The sequence below is a fragment of the Micromys minutus genome, assembly GCF_963924665.1.
Source record: "Micromys minutus genome assembly, chromosome: 16".
In the NCBI taxonomy this organism is placed as follows: Eukaryota; Metazoa; Chordata; class Mammalia; order Rodentia; family Muridae; genus Micromys; species Micromys minutus.
In genome coordinates this window covers 46,552,822-46,565,376 of record NC_137985.1, presented here as the reverse complement: position 1 = coordinate 46,565,376, position 12,555 = coordinate 46,552,822, and the positions used below count along the sequence as shown (strand labels likewise).

At 37.1% G+C, this 12,555-nt stretch overlaps 1 protein-coding gene across 1 annotated transcript in view; it reads left to right on the top strand.

Moving 5' to 3' along the window:
• The window catches only part of SCAPER (S-phase cyclin A associated protein in the ER), a 322,094-nt gene that overhangs the window by 228,167 nt on the left and 81,372 nt on the right, over nucleotides 1-12,555 (top strand). The gene's annotated exons all lie outside the window — the stretch shown is intronic.

Sequence of the window (12,555 nt, the reverse complement as noted above, 5' to 3'; positions counted from 1 at the left end):
CACCTCTTTAGTTATATATGAATTTTCATTTAAAATTAAAATTTGTCTCTATGGAACACTAAAATTGACTATTCTGTATGTGCCTAGTCAGTTTAAAACAGAAACTTTGGAAATATTACATCTAGTTGAAATTTTCTTGCTCTGAGGAAACATTATAGTTAGGAAAATATTTTAAAATTAATTTTAATTTCATTGACATTTTATATTTTATAATATATGTAGTGCAATATTATCATTGACACAGTGAAAGCTGATTTGTAGAAAGACAGGATTAACATTCTGGGAAAGACCCTTCTTGAATAGATGATTGTTTGGGTGTTTAAGTCACTCTTAAGAATCAAAGAATCTGAAAGGACAGAGCAGGGTAGCAGGAGAGGCAGTGTGGGTTTATACTAGCTTAAACAGGGTGTGGGCCAGTGACGTGGTCCTGCCTGACTGCCTGAGTTTGATCCTGAAACCCACTTGGTAGGAAGACAGAAAAGACTCCCACAGCTGTCCTCTGACTAGACTTACATGTTGGCACATGGAAAACAAATATGAGTTTTTAAAGTAACTTAAAGAACAAAGTAAGACAAATAGTACAAATGTTAGCCTTTCATCCACAACAAATACTCTTATCTGTCAAATTTATCAATTTCAGTAAACACTCACCAAATCTGTAACAAATCTGTTATCAAAATGTCAAAATTGAAAACTTTTTCCTGTTTAACTTTTAGCATCATTCTTTTTCTGGCTAGTGAGATGTCTTATTTACAAGGTAACAATAAACAAGAACTTTACAATGTTTCTCATTATAAAAAACATTGTTTTAATTTTTTAAGTTAGCATAGAAATTAATGAGATTTGCTGTGGCATTTGCAGAGTTGTACATTTGGTTTTATTGATCTCTCTCTACCATTGCCTCCACACCCTCCCAGTGTCTTAGTGGTCCACTTTCCCCAGATTGTTCCCCCTTTAGCTTTCCTGTCGTACACATTCTGCCTTTTCCCCTCTTCTGTGAGATCTCTTCCTCTGTTTTCACAATTCCTTCTCTGCATTTGAAACCTAGACACACACATTTGAAGCCATACAAACACACGCGCACACACATTTAGACACATGAGAGAAAAACAGTATTTGTCTTTCTGAGAGTGGCTTGTTTTAACATAATGACATCTATTATATTATTTTCCTACAGATGTCATGATTTCATTTTTCTTTATAAGTATATAAAATTCCATTGTATATATAGGCCACATTCTCTTTATTCACTCATCATTAATGGACCAGTTTTATTTCTTATTTTTTGGAACTAATGCAGTGACTACTTGCATATACAACTGTAGTGTTGACTTAGTTCTTCAGATATATGCCCAGAAATAATAATAGAGCCATACAGTACTTGGCTCCTACTTTTGTGAAGACTTAAATGCTGATTTCCATAGCTGCTATAACATTACATTCCTGCCATCAATGAGATGAGGTCCTCTTTCCTTTCGTCTTCAAAAGCATTATTATTTCTCTCCGGATGATGGCTGTCCTCAGTAGAATGAGGTGGAATCTTAAAATTATAAAACTTAATTTGTTTTTTGTTGATGGCTAAGTATGTTGAACACTTTTTCAAATACTAACCATTGTAGTTTTTTCTTTTAAGAACTATATATTCAGTTCATTAGTCCTCTTCTTGAATTAATGATTTGATAGGTATATTTTGCTGCCCTTTATATATTCTATATATGAATCCTTAAAGGAAAAAATTCCATTCTGTAGGTTATTTCTCCACTTTGGTGATACAGAAACTTTAATTTCATGAGGTCAATTTGTAGGATTCTTTTTCAAGCACTAATGGAATCATCATAGGCACAGGGGAGAATTTCCTGAACAGAATACCAATGGCTTATGCTCTAAGATCAAGAATCAATAAATGGGACTTCAAGAGATTGCAAAGTTTCTGTAAGGCTAAGGACACTGTCAAGAAAACAAAGCAGCAACCAACACACTGGGAAAGGATCTTTACCAATTCAACATCTGACAGAAGTCTAATATCCAATATATACAAAGAACTCAAGAAGTTAGACTGCAGAGGATCAAACAGTCCTATTTAAAAATGGGGTAAAGCGCTAAACAAAGAATTCTCAACTGAGGAATATCAAATGGCTGAGAAGCACCTAAGGAAATGTTCAACATCCCTAGTGATCAAGGAAATGCAAATCAAAACAACCCTGAGATTCTACCTCACACCAGTCAGAATGGCTAAGATCAAAAATTCAGATGACAGCAGATGCTGGCAATGATTTAGAGAAAGAAGAACACTCCACCACTGTTGGTGGGGTTGTAAAATAGTACAACTACTCTGGAAATCATTCTGGTAGTTCCTCAGAAAATTGGACATAGTACTACCTGAAGACCTAGCTATTCCATTCCTGGGCATAAACCCAAAAGAAACTTCAACATATAACAAGGACACATGCTCCACCATGTTTATAGCAGACCTATTTATAATAACCAGAAGCTGGAAAGAACCCAGATGTCCCTCCGTAGAGGAATGGAAACAGAAAGTGTGGTACATTTACACAGTGGAGTACTACTGAGATACTAGAAATAATGACTTTATGAAATTCTTAGGCAAATGTATTGAAGTAGAGACTATCATCCTGCGTGAGGTAACCCAATCACAAAAGAACAGACATAATATGCAGTCACTGATAATTGGATACTAGCCCCAGAAAGATCTGAATACCCAAGAAACAACTCAAAGACCATATGAAACTCAAAAAGAAGGAAGACCAAAATGTGGAAGCCTTCGTCCTTCTTAGGAAAAAAAAAATCATTGTATAGCACCTTCTCAGAGGATGGTACACTTAGACCTTAAATCATTAATAATTCAAGAGCTAAGAATACAGCCTCGTGGCAATCCTTGGTATTTAAAAACCATTATGTTTAATCTTTACACACGGCCTATTCAACAAATGGTGCTGGTCCAACTGGCACTCAACATGCAAAAGAATGAAAATAGACCCTTTCTTATCTCCTTGTACAAAGCTCAAGTGTAAGTGGATCAAAGATCTCCACATTAAACCAGATACACTGGAAGTATTAGATGAGAAAGTAGGGAAAACTTTAGAACATATAGGCACAGGAGAAAATTTTCTGAACAAAACACCAATGGCTCAAGCTCTAAGGTCAAAGATTAACAAATGGGACTTAATGAGATTGCAAAGTTTCTGTAAGGCTAAGGACATTGTCAAGAAAACTAAACAGCAGCCAACAGAATGGGAAAAGATTTTTACCAACTCCACATCAGATAGAGGCCTAATATCTAAGGTATACAAAGAACTCAAAAAGCTAGACACCAGAGAATCAAACAACCCTATTAAAAAATGGGGTACAGAGCTAAACAAAACATTCTCAGTTGAGGAATATCGAATGGCTGAGAAACATCTGAGGAAGTGCTCCACATCCTTAGCCATCAGGGAAATGCAAATCAAAACAACCCTGAGATTCCACCTCACACCAGTCAGATTGGCCAAGATCCAAAACTCAGATAACAACAGATGCTGGCGAGGTTGCGGAGAAAGAGGAACCCTTCTCCACTGTTGGTGGGGTTGCAAGCTAATACAACCACTCTGGAAATCAGTCTGGCGATACCTCAGAAAATTGGACATAATACTACCTGAAGACCCAGCTATTCTACTTCTGGGCATATACCCCAGAGACACCTTAGTACACAACAAAGATATATGCACCACAATGTTCATAGCAGCTCTATTTATAATAGCCAGAAGCTGAAAAGAACCCAGATGTCCTTCAGTAGATGAATGGATACAAAAATTGTGGTACATTTACACAATGGAATACTACTCAGCCACCAGAAACAATGACTTGACCAAATTCTTAAGAAAATGGCTGCATCTAGAGAATATCATTCTGAGTGAGATAACCCAGTCACAAAAGAACAGACATAATATGCAGTCACTGATAATGGGATGCTAAACCCAGAGGCTCGCACTGCCCCAGAAACAACTCACAGACTGTATGAAGTCCAAGAAATAAAGAAAACAAAACAAAACAAAACAAAAAAATCTTTATACAACAAGAAAACTTTGACGATTTCCATGTTACATTTTGTTTTACATGTACTTTATACTCATTGTAACTATTAAGTTTTCAATGCATTCTATCAAACCTTTAAAAATATCAAGTACTGACTAAAAAATATATTCATACAGTTTTATGTAAAAATTATTTTAAAATCTGAAAAAAAATACTGACAAAAATGTATTGTATAATTTTATGCAAATAAATGCTTAAAATCTGTACATTTATCTTTGTTTTGTAAAATAAAGTTGTTAAAAAAAAAAGAATACAGCCTCGTGGCAATCCTTGGTATTTAAAAACCATTATGTTTAATCTTTACACACAAAGAGAACTTTGACTATTTCCATGTTACTTTTTGTTTTATATGTACTTTATGCTCATTGAAAATAGTAAGTTTTCAATTAATACTATCAAACCTTTTAAAAAATCAAGTACTGACAAAATATATTCATATAGTTTTATGCAAAAATGCTTTTAAAATCTGTACATTTGTCTCTATTTTTAAAATAAAGTTGTTAAAAAGAAAGGGTATGTGTGTGAGTGTTCATTTGTATGTGTGTGTATGTGTGTGTGTGTTCATTTGTATGTGTGTGTATGTGTGTATGTGTGTGAGTGTTCATTTGTGTGTGTGAGTACATGTGCACAGGAATGCATAAGCCAAAGAAGAAATCAACCTCCAGCGTCATTCCTTAGTCTTTGTCACCTTGTTTTTTAAGACAGGTTCTGTCATTGGCCTTGGGCTTTTTCATTAAGCTGGGTCAGCTGGGATCGACCTGTCTTTGCCTCCCAGCTTTGGTATTACAAGTGGATACTGCCATGTCTGTTCTTTTTAGGTGAGATCTAGGGTTTGAACTTCGATCTTCACATTTGCGTAGCAAGCACTAAATGGTAAGTGCTGTCCCTAGCCCACCTTTGCCTGTATTTTGTAGCAGCTTCCGCAACTCGAAATTTGAAATAAGGTCTCTGATCTGTCTTGAATGGATTTTTATGCTGATGAGGAAAATCATGGATCGAATTTCACTTTTCTCTATGTGTATATATACAGTTTTCCAGTGTTATTTGCTAGATAGGCCTTTTTCTAATACCTTTGTCAGATATTAGAAGTTCATAACTCTGGGTTGGTTTGAGAAGCTCTGTAATTGTGCTCTTTCCTCTGGAAGTCTGTTTTCAAGGCATTTCTATGCTGCCTTTGTCACTGTGGCTCTTAAGAATAATTTGAAAGAAATATTGTGATCTCCGGTATTCTTTATTTTTTTTCTCCTTGGGATCGCTTTGGCTATCCTTGATCCTTGTGTACCATAAACACTAGACCTCAGGCAGCAAGCTTTCAGGTCAGATCCAGATGGAATATTATGAGTTCTGTGTCAGAAGTTTGTGGTGACTTCAACAGTAGCGACTTACTATCTATCTTCTACCTCTGGGACACAATTATGGGCAACAGCCATATCCAATATTGATTGGGGTATTTATTGGATTACTCTGACCAGACAACTTGAAAGGAAGTTTCTCTTGCCTGGAACTGAACTGAGTTTCCATTAGTCTGTGACTCATGTGAAAAACATTATCAACTCAAATGGCATAATGTATGAGAATGTTGACATATTATAATGTATACACACACAAACACACACACACACACACATTCATCAGGGACATTACTCTGTAGTTGTTTGTAAAGTCTTGATCCAGTTTTAATATCAGGGTAGTTTAGGCTTCATATAATGAATTTGGTAGTGTTCCTACCCTTTATATTTTGTAAAACACTTTAAGGTGTTAGAGCTTCCTTGTGTGCTTAGTAGATTAAGCAGTGGATCCATCTGGCCCTAAGCTTTTCTTTGCAGAGAGACTTAGTTACTGCTTCACTCTTGTTTCTTGTTAGTAGTCTAAGTTGTTTATATCTTCTGAATTTACTTTTAGTAGGTCATGTAAGTTTATAAATTTCTCTATTTCTTCTATTTTTCAGCTTTTAAAATGTAAGTTTTCAGAGTTCCCAAATGATTTTCTGGACTTCAATGGAATCTGTTTTAACAATTCCCCTCTCAGTTGTTATTTGATTAAGTTGGGTTTAACTATTTCACATCCTCCTCCTCCTCTTCTTTCCCTTCCTCTTCTCCCTCCTGCTCCCCCTCCTTTCTCTTCTTTCTCGTTCTTCTTTCCTCTTGTTCCCCCCTCTCTTTGTGTGTGTTACTAATTTTTTTTAAAAATTAATCCTCACTTTATTGCTACTGTTTATTCTTTTTATCTGATTCATTAATTCCTCTGGGTTTGGTTTTTTATTTTTCTAGAGCCTTTCAGGTACATCACTACATTATTAATTTGAGATCTTGTTAATTTTTTAATGTATTTATAGCTACGAAGTTTCTGCCAAGGACTCCCTTGACTGTAGCCCAGGTGTTCTGATAATGCTATCAATTTTTATCCTTGTAGGATTTTTGTTTGAGACAGGCTTTCACTATATAACCTTCTGAAATTCTCTCTATATACTAGGCTGACCCTGAATTCACAGATATCCACCTGCCTTTACTTGTGCTAACATTAAAGGTATTTGTCACTATGCTCACCAGGTACTAGAAATTTTTTAACTTTCTTCTTGATTTCTTCAGTGATTCCCTGTTGATTCATAAGTGTTCTGTTTCCATGTCTTTCTATGGTTTCTTCCAGCCTCTTCCTAATTCAACCACAGGGCTCCCCAGCTTCTGTCCATTGATTGGGTGTAAATGTCTGCATCTGTCTCAGTCAGCTGCTTGTTGGGCCTCTCAGATGGCAGTCATGCTAGGCCCCTGTGTGTAAGCACACTATAGCATCAGTAATGGTGTCAGGCCTTGGAGCTTCCCCTTGAGATGGATCCCAAGTTGGCCAGTCACTGGACAGCCTTTCCCTCAGTCTCTTCTGCATTTTTGTCCCTGTGATTCTTTTAGACAGGAACAATTCTGGGTTTTTTGGCTGTGGGATGGCAACCCCATCCCTCCACTTGATGCCCTGTCTGTCTCCTGGAGGTGGGCTGTAAAAGTTCCCTCCTCACTGTAGGGCATTTCAGCTAAGGTCCCTCCCTCTGAGTCCTGAGTGTCTCTCACCTCCCAGGTCTCTGGTGCATTATAGAGGGTCCCCCACCTCCTACCTTCCAAGATTGCTTGTTTCCATTTTTTTTGTTGGCCCTCAGGGTTTCAGTCCTGTCTCTCCCAACACCCTCTCCCCATTCCCCTCTTCACCTACCTGTTCCCTTTCCCATCCATGTCCCTCTCTCCCTTCACCCCCTTCTGTGAGGAGGAGGGCAACCCTATAGGAAGACCAGCAGTCTCAACTATCCTGAACCCCAGGATCTCTCAGACTACACCAGCTGATATGAGGCCCTCAACAATATATAAGCAGAGAACTGCTGGGTCTGGACTCAGTCAGACAAGATGCACCCAACCCTAGAGAGACTTGGGGCCCTAGGGAGTGGAGAGGACTGGTTGGGTGGATGTGGGCTAAGTCCTCTTGGAGACAGGGTGGGGGATTGAGGGGAGGCGTGAGATGTCAGTTGAACAGTCAAGGGTGGACTCGGAGGGGGATTAAGTCTCATCTGTAAAAAAAAAATTAAGGAATAAATTTTAAAACTTTTGTGTGGTTTCTGAGCTTTCTCTTGCTACTGATTTCTAGTTCTACTCCATGGTACCTTTGGGAGTTTAAAAATTACTTTTGTTTTGTTAATTTTTTGTTCTGTGTATTTAAGGTTGCTTTTGTGATGAGTTGTAGAGAAGGTTTCACCTGCTTTTAAGGAAACAACAACAAAAGTGTGTGCTCTGTAGATGCCTGTTACATCCATTCGATCCATGTACAATTTAGCTCTGATCTTTTGTTGCTGATTTTCAGTTTGGTAGACCTTTTTGATATGAAAGTAGGGCATTGCAGCATCCTCCTATTGTGTCAGGACCTACATTTACGTGATTCTTAATGTACTAAGTATGTTCTTTAGTTGGATTCTATAATCATCTTTTTTTTCTACATATAAGCTACTGTACCTCTCACTAAAAGGCTTGGTTTCATGATGCTTTTTTCTGTCCTCTGTTTTGAAGAGAAAACATGTTTAGTAAGAAAACTTTCTGACAAAAGAAATTTAGTCATAAGTATTTTTAAGGCAAGAAAATCTGTATCTTAGATTCTCTCCACCACCAGAGTGTACTCTTGACAGAATATGCCGTGAGAAGATACTTTGAAAAGTTGGGGCTTTCTGTTTGATGTCAAAAAGTACTTCAAGTCATTCACGTTTAAAATTACAGAGAGGGCTGCTGGACAGACCACCCACGCTGGGTTCTGAGCAGCGTGCACTTTAAACCAGGTGCTCTTCAAATAAAGATTGTCTTTCAAGTAAGTTCACTGCACATCCAAGTTTGTCCTCACCCTGAGAGTTTTGTTTTCTCTCCCTTTCTTTCACATCAGAACATAGTTTCTTGAACAAGTTATATGAACATACGGCTGTTTACATGCACATTCTTCTTTATCAAAGATTTTCTTTGTTAAGCACAGAGGATATTAAAAGAAGTTACACTCTTTTATATGTGTGTATCGACCAAAAATTTATAAGAAGTTATAAGAATTTGATTGAATAAAACACAAAATACTAATAAAAAAAACTCAGGGCTATACAAACATAAATAGAGAAGGCATCTTAGGTATAGTCCTAAAGCTCTGCAATTCACTCCAGCGCTCTTAACAGGAGTTTTAATAGTTTTTAAAGATCCTTAGTTTATATATTAAATTAACCCTACCATTAACTTATATAACATAATACACACTACAATACTAGCATAAAGACAAGTATCAATTAAACAAAGAAACCAGGAAGTGTGTTCTCTATATGTGTCATTTCAACTACATGGAGGACAATGTATTCACTCACCTCAGGAGTGTTAAAATTACTTTGAGCTCTTGTTTTATACATCACACCAAAATAAATTTGTAGTGAGCTGATAGAATGAATTACGAAGACCATAAAATTATCACTTAGTGATAACTTTGGAAACATACACTTGAGTAATTGCCTAATTTTATAATTTGAAAGTACCTTTAAATCATAAAAAGAAAACAAAACAAAAAACCCCAAGAAACAAGGAATAAGCATAGATGTTCATCAGCTGGTAAACGGGCAAAGAAAATGTAGTACATATATATTATACATTTAATTAGACCATCAAGAAAAATTAAAATTGCCCAAAACTTGGTGGATCTGAATATTGTTATATTAAGAAAAGTCCAGTCTCAGAAAGACAAATATCACATATTCTTTTATTTGTGAATCCTGGCTTTATGAATGAATATGTGAATGTGTATCAATCCTGAAACTCAAAAGGGTCTCCTGAAGAGGAGTAGGTTCATGGGGTGTAATTGAGCATGTGTTGCATGAAAATGAAAAAGGACGTTGACCAGCAGGGTAGAAGAACAGCATGCGGGTGGGCGGCCTTGCAGAACAGCCATGTTGAAAGATGCTATAACAAAACACACTATGTTGTATGATTATTTAAAAAACAAAAAGAGTAACATATTTAGTTTGCTATCAAGTTTATGAAGATGTAGCCAGTATTGGCCATAATGTGGAGTATGGGGAAGGGGCTTTTTCACAGTAAAAATGGGTATGATTTTTTTTTTCTGGAGGCCAGCTTGAATTTGGCAGTATACTTGAAAACCTCTAAAACATTCACTTTCTTTTATCCATTTTATCACAACCAGCAAGTATTAAAGGCATTTGCTCCCAGATTTCATGTGTCTGTGCAGGTAGATGATTGAGGCCTCAAGCCAGACCCTTACCCTGAAACTAATGAATAAAGTGGGACATCCAGACTCTAGTCTAAGAGTTGGAAGCTACTGTTTGTAAAGCCCCAGTCACATTCAAGGTGAGGCATATCATTCCTGGTCTCATTCTGGATTTGTTTTGCTTGTTTAGACCAGTTCAGTAGTGTTTGGCTTGGGTATCAGCCATAGAAGCATTCTCCAGATTCCTTTATGTATAGAGTCTGCCTGTCAGGTCTTCTGTTTGCATCATCTGGAGTTTTTCTCCAGCAGTTTAAAACAGACTTCTCTCAAAACATTGTTTATGCTACTGAATATTGCTACAATTAGCAATTAGTTTGAACTGAATTTTTATATCCATAGAATCAGACATGGTTCAGTATTTTTAAAATAGTACAATTTTGATTTTGTTCTTTATTAGAAAGGAATGCACAGAAGCTGCAGCTCAGAAAAGTCTTGGGAGATTTCTGAAACTGACTCCCAAAGCAGTGATAGCAGAAACTCCTGGGCAGTGGTGCATCTGAGGTCACTTTAGGATGATCTCTGGTGATGTTGCCCACACAACTGATACACTGTGACTGCCCTTAGCTACTCAAAAACTGGCAGGCGAAACTTTGGCTGGAACTTAGTGCAGTAATTTCCCCTGCATCCCAAGAGAATGTGTCTAAGGAATCCTTTGGGTTCTCTGAGAAGGAAGAACCCTCCCTCTTCCAGTAAGGACAGTTCTTACTCTCTCTCTTCTGTGCTTCCTGCTTCCCAGTAAGATGCTGATTCACTTTGTAAACATCCAAACCTAAAGTATAGAAGACACAAAGTGTTCTGGAGAAATACTTAACAACAGTAGGAGAGAATGACACTACACATACTTTTTCATAACATTTTTACTATCTCTTTGTATATCACTATCTCAAATATGAAAATTTTTATAATTGTAAATACCTGTTTTAACCTTATAAAAACAAATGCAGTCTTACTCTTGTTATTAAATAATACTAATAACATTAATAATCGTGAGTCCTATTATTAAGTAGTGTCCTAAGTACTTTATTATCTCATTTAATTCTCATCACATTTACAGAAAGCTTAAATGTTTCCTTGTTTTTAAACATGTGAAGTAGATTATAAATGCTACATTAGAAATTTGCTAATTTCATAAATGATAAACTGGGACTCTGCCCTAGAAGTATCTGGTTCCTATAGCTCTACTCTTGAGTTGTGGCTCAAATGTAACCAAGTTCCAGAAACCCATCAATTCTGTGGTCAAGTCCAACAGCATCAAACGTTATTATAGCAGGAGCTGTCCTCACCTTCGTTTTCCCAGACACATCAGCTCTGTGACATCTGCTTGTCTTATACACATTGCACAATGTATGGCATATCACTGAGACCTTCAGTATATGACACATGGGCTTTCTAAGATCTGTGGCTCTTAAAGACTCAAGTTTCCAGAGTGGTTGTACCAGCCTGCAACCCCACCAACACTGGAGGAGTGTTCCTCTTTCTCTGCATCCTACACAGCATCTGCTGTCACCTGAGTTTTTTGATCTTAGCTTTCAGACTGGTGTGAGGTGGAATCTCAAGGTCATTTTGCTTTGCATTTCTCTGATGACTCAGGATGTTGAACATTTCTTTAGGTACTTCTCACCATTTAGTATTCCTCAGTTGAGAATTCTTTGTTTAGCTCTGTACCCCATTTTTTAAATAGGGTTACTTGATTCTCTGGAGTCTAACTTCTTGAGTTCTTTGTATATATTGGATATTAGCCCTCTGTCAGATGTAGGATTGGAAAAGATCTTTTCCCAATCTGTTAGCTGCCGTTTTGTCCAATTGGTAGTGTCCCTTGCAATTTTATGAGGTGCCATTTGTTGATTCTTGATTTTGGAGCATAGGCTTATGTGTTCTATTCAGGAAATTTTCCCTTGTGCCTATGGGATAACATTTGAAATGTAAATAAAATATCTAGTAAAACAAGCAAAAAGGACACAAGTCTCTATTACTGGGCTGCAGTGTAGCTTGGCACTTTGCATTCTTTCAAGTCCCCAGGTAATTTTGATGCTGTTGATTAACAGATCACAACTTAACAAATGTCTCAATAACTGCTCTCAACCTGTTTGTTACAACCCCTTTGGGTTCCAAAGAACCCTTTCACACCTAACACTATCCTGCAAATTAGACATTTACACTATGATTCATAACACTAGATTATGAATTACAAATAATTACAGATATAAAGTAGCAACAAAAATAATTTTATGGTTGGGGAAATCACCACAACATGAGAAACTGTATTTAAAGGATTACAGCATCAGAAAGTATTATTAGGGTCCAAAAATCACTTAAGAAAGACCTCAGACTCAAGTAGTATACAAAGGCAAAGACCATTTATTCTGCAGAAATTTCCAGTATGCAGGGGTCAACCATTCATCAAAATGGTTATGACCCAAGGAGCTCACAGGCCTCCTTTTATGCAGGGCTGGGGGTTTTATAGAAGGGTTAGGTAACTCTAATATGATTGGTAGTGGGCAAAGCAATGACATTACTACAGTTTTGGTTGGCTGCTGTGTAAGTTTTATTACATTTGGTGAAACCTTGAGGAATTTCAGAGACCAACTCAGCTCTGACCCTATTATCTCCTCCCTCCAGAGGACTATCTCAGCTCTGGAGCTGTCCTCCCTAGTTCAAGGTCTTCATTAACTAAAGACACATTGTCAG